This window comes from Triticum aestivum, chromosome 3A, assembly GCF_018294505.1.
Source record: "Triticum aestivum cultivar Chinese Spring chromosome 3A, IWGSC CS RefSeq v2.1, whole genome shotgun sequence".
In the NCBI taxonomy this organism is placed as follows: domain Eukaryota; kingdom Viridiplantae; phylum Streptophyta; class Magnoliopsida; order Poales; family Poaceae; genus Triticum; species Triticum aestivum.
The window spans coordinates 247,733,122-247,741,998 of record NC_057800.1 but is presented as its reverse complement, the minus strand read 5'-3'; positions in this window follow the sequence as shown (position 1 = coordinate 247,741,998).

Below are 8,877 nucleotides of genomic sequence, written 5' to 3'. Positions count from 1 at the left end.
CTTTATGGAGGCGCTCATTCCCTCGGTTGAAACGGGCAGCGATGGGGGCCCGCTTACACCCATATTGTTCCCCCATGTATCTTCCTTCGAGGGCTCCAGGCAAGGTGCGAGCTCGAGCATCATTTCCAATACCGGATTTCCAAACCCTCGGGGAGGGGGGCCGAACACCGAATCATCTTCGCCTTTGTTAGCCAGTCCTGGTCAAAGAGCGATCTCTCAGAAATAACTTCATGATGAATAAAAGATGGTGTGTTCGGCTAGAGGATTACTTACTTGTTCGGTGGCGCGGTTACTGCTCAGGCCCACGTCCTCGGTAGTATCCGGACACTCTATTTGAGGTCCAAAGAATGACTTGTACATCTCCTCGTGCGTCATGCCGAGGAAACTTTGAATGGCACGCGGTCCTTCTGGGTTGAACTCCCACAAGCGAAGGGGCCGGCGTTTGCAGGGCTGGACTTGACGGACCAGCATAACTTGCATTACCACAACCAAATTAAAATATCCCTCAAAGAGATCTTGAATGCGGCTTTGCAGTATAGGCACGTCATTGGCTGGACCCCAGCTCAGACCTCTGCTAATCCATGACATCAGTTGTGGTGGGGGGGGGCGAGCGAAAAGCGGGAGCAGCCGCCCACTTGGCACTTCTGGGAGCCGTGATGTAAAACCACTCCCGTTGCCATAATCCGGACACCTCTGGAAAGGAACCTTTTGGCCACGGAGCTCCTGCCATCTTGCCTATTGACGCACCTCCGCACGCTGCATGTTGCCCCTCGATCATCTTCGGCTTCACTTCAAAGGTCTTGAGCCACAGGCCGAAGTGAGGGGTAATGCAGAGGAAGGCCTCACACACGACAATAAATGTCGAGATGTGGAGAAAGGAGTCCGGAGCTAGATCGTGGAAATCTAGCCCGTAATAGAACATCAAACCCCTGACGAAGGGATCCAAAGTGAGGCCTAGGCCTCGGAGGACGTGGGAGACGAACACGACGTTCTCGTTGGGTTCAGGAGTAGGGACGACCTGCCCTCGAGCAGGCAGCCGATGCGAAACCTCGGCGGTCAGGTATCTGGCCTCCCTCAACTTCTTGATATCCTCTTCCGTGACGGATGAGGGCATCCACCGGCCTTGAAGGCTGGATCCAGACATGATTGAAGATCCGGAGCACCTGACCTAGGCTTTGGGTCTTAGAACTCAAGGCGGGGGAGGGGTTCGATTGAGCATGAGAGGGAAAAAGCGAAAACCTTGTCCCTTTATAAAGAGGGTGAATATCAAGCGTCCTCTCCGTAGCCATTTGGGACTTGCCTATAATCTAGGAGTCCTAGACGCGGTTGGGTTACCCACGACCGTATTAATGAGAATCCTGTAATTGAGGGAACATGATCTCTGCTTTGACAAGACGTGTCAAGAAACCGCCTTGCGTTATGTGTGGAGCTGGTTGAAGAAAAACGGTTCGAATAAGCACCGGGCCATGGCATAATGTCATGTTGCCAAAACATGTCAGCAGATTAAGATTTGTGTAAATATTATTCTCTCTATGGTGGTATGTGGAACTTATTTTGCAGGGCCGGACACTATCCTTGTATTCAAATTCTTCCGTGGTGTATTCGGATGAGGAACCCGCCTTGCAATGCCGAAGAAAATACTGCGCGCCGGACTCATCGTCATTGAAGCCTAGTTCAGGGGCTACTGAGGGAGTCCTGGATTAGGGGGTCTCCGGACAGCCAAACTCTATCCTTTGGCTGGACTGTTGGACTATGAAGATACAAGATTGAAGACTTCGTCTCGTGTCCGGATGGGACTCTACTTAGCGTGGAAGGCAAGCTAGACAATACGGATATGGATATCTCCTCCTTTGTAACCGACCTTGTGTAACCCTAACCCTCTCCGGTGTTTATATAAACCGGAGGGTTTTAGTCCGTAGGACACAACAACCACAACATACAATCATACCATAGGCTAGCTTCTACGGTTTAGCCTCTCGGATCTCGTGGTAGATCTACTCTTGTACTACCCATATCATCAATATTGATCAAGTAGGACGTAGGGTTTTACCTCCATCAAGAGGGCCCGAACTTGGGTAAAACAGTGTGTCCCTCGTCTCCTGTTACCATCCGGCCTAGACGCACAGTTCGGGACCCCCTACCCGATATCCGCCGGTTTTGACACCGACAACGATGGTGATGATTTCCCCCTCCCGGAGGGAAGTATCCCCGGCAGAACAGCTCTGCCGGAGCTCTAGATTGGTTCCGCCAAGGTTCCGCCTCGTGGCGGCGGAGTCTCGTCCCGAAAAGTTCCTTCCTATTTTTTTCTCATCAGAAGACTTCATATAGGAGAAGATGGACGTCGGAGAGCCACCAGGGGGCCCACGAGGTAGGGGGCGTGCCCTAGGGGGGCGCCCCCGACCCTCGTGAGCAGGGTGTGAGCCCCCTGGCCTTCATCTTTGGCGAGGATTTTTCTTTATTTATTTTAAGATGTTCCGTGGAGTTTCAGGACTTTTGGAGTTACACAGAATAGGTCTCTAATATTTGCTCCTTTTCCAGCCCAGAATTCCAGCTGCTGGCATTCTCCCACCTTATGTAAACCTTGTAAAATAAGAGAGAATAGCCATAAGTATTGTGACATAAAGTGAAATAACAGTCCATAATGCAATAAATATCGATATAAAAGCATGATGCAAAATGGACGTATCAGTTAACAAGACTTGATCAACCTTGTTAATGGATTCCTTTTAATGATCATGAGATGGATGAAGTTAGAAAGCACAACCTTCTGTGCCCTCCTTTTACTTTCTGTTATTTATATTAAATAAAGTAAAAATTGTATTTTCTATCTGTTATCTGAATTATCCGTGCAATATAAAAATACGCCGAAAATAAAAGTTCTCCAAATGCCCTATAATTTAAATATGATTTTTTCTGGAATATTTGAGAATATTTGGCGCTGAGAACACGGCAGGGGGGCATCCACCTGGCCACGAGGGTGGAGGGCGCGCCCTACCCCCCTGGGCGCGCCCCTGCCTCGTGGGCCCACGGTGGCCCCCCCTGCACCCACACACTCCTTCTTCCTCCCACAAACACCATTATCCAGCTCAAGCACGAGTTCTAGCTCATTTTGCTGCGATTTTTGATCTCCTTGCTCAAAGCACCTCTCACAAAACTGTTTTGGGGGATTGTTCCTTGGTATGTGACTCTTCCATTGGTCCAATTAGTTTTTGTTCTAGTGCTTTATTCATTGCAAATTTGTGCTGCCTAGGTGACCATGTTCTTGAGCTTGCATGTCAAATTTATATGGTTCCAAGTAGTTCTAATGCATGATACAGGCTCTAGGCACTTGTAGGAGTAGTTGCTATCAATTTTGTTGAGTTTGGTTTACTTTTATTTGAAGTTACTAAAAAATTCAGAAAGTTTTCAGAGGAAGAAATATGTTTAGGAAAATGTACCAAGGTGGTTCTTTAAGGAAACAAGGACCCAGGCTTGCAATGTGTGATGCTGATGATGAGCCACCAAGGGACGCTCCAGTGCGGTCTTGTGAATGGCCTTCAGAAGACTTCATGGATCGAGCAGGAATTAAGGAAGAATTTAATGCATATTTATGTAATGCTGATCGTGTGAGCTTCAAGGCAGAAAAATGCCGTCAGTACCACTATCTCACTAGTTCCTTTGTGAGGAGGTTTGAATTTTCATCTTCACGTAATTCTCAAACTTTCCTGTTTGATCTTTATGAAAATTCTTACACTATGGACTTAGAGGACTTTACCACTGCTTGCAAACTTCCACAATGGGGTAGTGCTAGTGAACCTCGCAAATCTGAATTTAGAGATTTTCTTGGTAGTATAACTGTGGGGGGATCTAGAGATATAGCACAAGCTACCATAGGGAGCATTCGCTTTCCTGCTATACATTATTTTTCTCTCTTCATAGGTAGATGCATTAACGGTAAAGATGAAGCATGTCACATGTGTGTCCCTGACCTCAGTATTCTTAGGAGTGATGTCTTAGGACATAAATCTTATAATTTGGGAGCTATTGTTGCATGTAGGTTGCATCTTAATAGATTTAATGGAGACTTCTTTGGTGGCATTTATGCAACCCGCATAGCTAATTTTCTTGGTATAACCATATGTGAGGATGATATTGAGTTGCCTGCTGCTTATTTGGATTATGAGGCTATGGTTGTCATCAGTTTGTTGAGATGAACGATCAGTTCCTCCAGTACCGACTAATCTTTGACAGACGGCGCACCTATCACGTCGCTCTCCCTGCTTCTACTTTCTTTGATTTTTCAGGCAAAATGGAGATATTTTATAACCAGAGAGGAGGCAGAAGAGTATAAGAGGAGGGCTGAGAGAGCTCGCCTCCAAGCTGCAGCCCATGATGCAATGACTGCTGCAACTCAGTATGACCCCAACTACAACTTTGGATATCCGCCAGGACATCCATGGCATTAGACCAACTTAGGCCAAAAGCCTAAGCTTGGGGGAGTACGTATTTCCCACCGACATTACATTTATGTTCACACACTCATTACTAGATGTCGGTGCTCATACTTTTTCATTGTAATGTCCATGCTAGTTTATTTTCTCTTTTTATGCTTTCTTCTTGTGTGTTTAATAAACATTAAGAAAAACAAAAAAAATTAGTTGTAGCTTTAGCTAGTTTTAATTTCCATGCTTGTAATAGTAATTAAAAAGAAAACCCAAAAAGATTTCATGTTCTTCTTTTTGCTTGTTGGGAGCTTTCCCGTGTAAATAGTTCTATTTCTTTTCTTTTCTTTGGGGGTCGATAGGAGAAGACCATGATTAAATTTTTGAAGTGGCTCTTATATGCATTATTGTTGATCTGACAAAACAACCCATATTGCCTTGTCTTCTCCTATTTATTGAATGCTTGCAGATTCCAGCTTAGTCCAATGCACGTGCACTATTATTATTATCCACATCGTTCGGTCGTGCAAGTGAAAGGCAATTATGACGATATATGATGAACTGATTGAGCTGGGAGAAGCTGGTATGAACTCGACCTCTCTTGTTTTTGTAAATATGATTAGTTCATTGTTCCTGATTCAGCCTATTATGAATAAACATGTTTGCGATGACAATTAGAGATCATAGTTTCTTATGACATGCTTAATTATCTAGGAGCTTATAATGGTTTACCTTGCGTGCCAACATGCTATTAAAATGGTTGTGGTGTGGTATGATAGGGTGGTATCCTCTTTTGAATGATTCGAGTGGCTTGACTTGGCACATGTTCACGCATGTAGTTGAAACAAAATCAACATAGCCTCTACGATATTTATGTTCATGGTGCATTATATCCTACTCATGCTTGCATTCGGTGTTGATTAATTTTAATGCATGTTCATGACTGTTGTCGCTCTCTAGCTGGTCGCTTCCCAGTCTTTTTCTAGCCTTCGCCTGTACTAAGCGGGAATACTGCTTGTGCATCCAATTCCATAAACCCCAAAGTTATGCCATATGAGTCCACCATACCTACCTATATACGGTATCTACCTGCCGTTCCAAGTAAATTTGTATGTGCCAAACTCTAAACCTAAAAATAAACATTATGTTTTGTATACTCGAATATCTCATGTATCAACTAGGGTTGTTCGTATCTTCCATGTTAGGCGGGTTATTCTCAAGAGGAGTGGACTCCACTCCTCACTCACGAGAAAGTGGCTGGTCACCGGGATGCCCAGTCCCATGCTTTATGCAAATCAAATCAAAATAATTGCAAACAAAACTCCCCCTGGGACTCTTGTTAGTTGGAGGCACTCGTTGTTTCGAGCAAGCCATGGATTGATGCTTGTTGGTGGAGGGGGAGTTTAAACTTTACCATTCTGTTTAGGAACCGCCTATAATGTGTGTAGCATGGAAGATATCGCCATCTCTTGGTTGTTATGTTGACAATGAAGTATATTGCTCAAAATATTATTGATCTCTATTTCAAAATTGAGCTCTGACACCTCTACAAATCCCTACTTCCCTCTGCGAAGGGCCTATCTATTTACTTTCATGTTGAGTCATCATCCTCTTATTAAAAAGCCCCAGTTGGAGAGCACTACTGTCATTTGCATTCATTATTGTTAGTTTACATAGAGTATAACTTGACTGGATCTCTTTTACCATGAATTACAATGTCTAGTCAGTCCTTGATCTTTAAAGGTGCCCTGCATTTATGTTTTGCGGTCTCAGAAAGGGCTAGCGAGATACCATCTTCTTATATCATATTATGATTGTTTTGAGAAAGTGTTGTCATGTGAGATTTATTATTATTGCTCGCTAGTTGATTATACCATTGACATGAGTAAACATGAGACCTAAGTATTATTGTGAATATGGTTAGTTTATAATCTTTGCTGAAAACTTTGAATGCTGACTTTACATATTTACAACAACAAGAGCAAACAGAGTTTGTAAAAGTTTTTCTTTATCACTTTCAGTTTGTCAACTGAATTGCTTGAGGACAAGCAAAGGTTTAAGCTTGGGGGAGTTGATACGTCTCCATTGTATCTACTTTTCCAAACACTTTTGCCCTTGTTTTGGACTCTAACTTGCATGATTTGAATGGAACTAACCCGGACTGGCGTTGTTTTCAGCAGAATTGCCATGGTGTTATTTATGTTCGGGAACGTAGCAGAATTTTAAAATTTTCTACGCATCACCTAGATCAATCTATGGAGTCATCTAGAAACGAGGGAAAGAGGAGTGCATCTACATACCCTTGTAGATCACGAGCGGAAGCGTTCAAGAGAACGAGGTTGATGGAGTCGTACTCGTCGTGATCCAAATTGCCGAAGATCCTAGCGCTGAACGGACGACACCTCCGTGTTCAACACACATACGGAGCGAGGACCTCTCCCGCGCCTTGATCCAGCAAGGAGGAGGGAGAGGTTGAGGAAGAGGGCTCCAACAGTAGCACGACGGCGTGGTGGTGGTGAAGCTGCAGTACTCCGGCAGGGCTTCGCCAAGCTCTTACGGAGGAGGAGAGGTGTTGGGGAGGGGAGGGGCTGCGCCTTGGATGTTGTGTGCAGCCCTCCCCTCACCCCTCTATTTATAGGGGAAGGGGGAAGGGGGCCGGGCCCCTCTAGATGAGATCTAGAGGGGGGCGGCGGCCAAGGGGAGGGGGCTTGCCCCTCAAGCAAGGGGGCGCCCCCCCCCCCTTAGGGTTTCCCCCCAACCCTAGGCGCATGGGCCCTAGGGGGGTGTGGCGCCCCAGCCCACTTGGGCTGGTTCCCTTCTCCATACAGCCCATAAGGCCCTCCGAAAGAGGTGGCCCCTCCCGGTGGACCCCCGGAACCCCTCCGGTGGCCCCGGTACAATACCGATATGCCCCCGAACCTTTCCGGTGACCGTATGACAACTTCCCATATATAAAACTTTACCTCCGGACCATTCCGGAACTCCTCGTGACGTCTGGGATCTCATCCGGGACTCCAAACAACATTCGGTAATCACATACGAGTCTTCCTAACAACCCTAGTGTCACCGAACCTTAAGTGCGTAGACCCTACGGGTTCGGGAGACATGCAGACATGACCGAGATGACTCTTCGGTCAATAATCAACAGCGGGATCTGGATACCCATGTTGGCTCCCACATGCTCCACGGTGATCTCATCGGATGAACCACGATGTCGAGCATTCAATCAATCCGTATACAATTCCCTTTGTCAATCGGTACGTTACTTGCCCGAGACTCGATCGTCGGTATCCCAATACCTTGTTCAATCTCGTTACCGGCAAGTCACTTTACTCGTACCGTAATGCATGATCCCGTGATCAACCACTTGATCACATTGAGCTCATTATGATGATGCATTACCGAGTGGGCCCAGAGATACCTCTCCGTCATACGGAGTGACAAATCCCAGTCTTGATTCATGCCAACCCAATAGACACTTTCGGAGATACCTGTAATGTACCTTTATAGTCACCCAGTTACGTTGTGACGTTTGGCACACCCAAGGCACTCCTACGGTATCCGGGAGTTGCACAATCTCATGGTCTAAGGAAATGATACTTGACATTCAGAAAAGCTACAGCAAATGAACTACACGATCTTTGAGCTATGCTTAGGAATGGGTCTTGTCCATCACATCATTCTCCTAATGATGTGATCCCGTTATCAATGACATCCAATGTCCATAGTCAGGAAACCATGAATATCTTTTGATCAACGAGCTAGTCGACTAGAGGCTCACTAGGGACGTGTTGTGGTATATGTATTCACACATGTATTACGATTTCCGGATAACACAATTATAGCATGAACAATAGACAATTATCATGAACAAAGAAATATAATAATAACCATTTTATTATTGCCTCTAGGGCATATTTCCAACAGTCTCCCACTTGCACTAGAGTCAATATTCTAGTTACATTGTGATGAATCGAACACCCATGCAGTGCTGGTGTTGATCATGTTTTGCTCTAGGGAGAGGTTTAGTCAACGGATCTGCCACATTCAGGTCCGTATGTACTTTACAAATCTCTATGTCTCCATTTTGAACACTTTCACGAATGGAGTTGAAGCGACGCTTGATATGCCTGGTCTTCCTGTGAAACCTGGGCTCCTTGGCAAGGGCAATAGCTCCAGTGTTGTCACAGAAGAGAGTCATCAGGCCCGACGCATTGGGTATGACTCCTAGGTCGGTGATGAACTCCTTCACCCAGACTGCTTCTTGTGCTGCCTCCGAGGCTGCCATGTACTCCGCTTCACATGTAGATCCCGCCACAACGCTTTGCTTGCAACTGCACCAGCTTACTGCCCCACCATTCAAAATATACACGTATCCGGTTTGTGACTTAGAGTCATCCAGATCTGTGTCGAAGCTAGCATCGACGTAACCCTTTATGACGAGCTCTTCGTCACC